Genomic DNA, 386 nt, shown 5'->3' on the forward strand with positions numbered 1-386 from the left:
CCTGAGTTCCGAGCGAATCAACGAGACGCCCTCTATCAGCCGGACCCGTAGCGCTAGCCGGGACCCAAGTATGTCACCTCCCGCAAGAAGAAGCTTCGGGTGCTTCTAGTGTCTGCACTCGAACACTCAGACTCTCAGCCGTCACCCCCGGCCTGCTCAAGACGGTGAGCAATCCCACTTCTTTCCTCCCTCGCCGTGCTATATCCACCGCGCAGGAAACAGCACCGACACACTGCACGTAAGCACGCTTCGCCTACGAGCTCGACTAGAAGAAGTAAACAAACTCACGTCGCGCCTGGCCTGCTTCAGGTGTGCCGCAATGTTTTCGATCAATGCCTTGCGGTCATAATCGGACATAACCTTCCGGTAGAGAACGCCTGGTTGCT

At 57.0% G+C, this 386-nt stretch overlaps 1 protein-coding gene across 1 annotated transcript in view; it reads right to left on the bottom strand.

The window, feature by feature from the left end:
- CSUI_002201 (uncharacterized protein) overlaps positions 1 to 386 on the bottom strand; it is a 2,379-nt gene extending 1,993 nt beyond the window's left edge. Inside the window, exon 1 of the mRNA XM_068062403.1 lies at positions 289 to 386. The gene's annotated coding sequence lies outside the window, so the exon portion shown is untranslated. The remainder of the gene's footprint in view (positions 1 to 288) is intronic.

This window comes from Cystoisospora suis, assembly GCF_002600585.1.
Source record: "Cystoisospora suis strain Wien I chromosome Unknown contig_921, whole genome shotgun sequence".
Taxonomy (NCBI): domain Eukaryota; phylum Apicomplexa; class Conoidasida; order Eucoccidiorida; family Sarcocystidae; genus Cystoisospora; species Cystoisospora suis.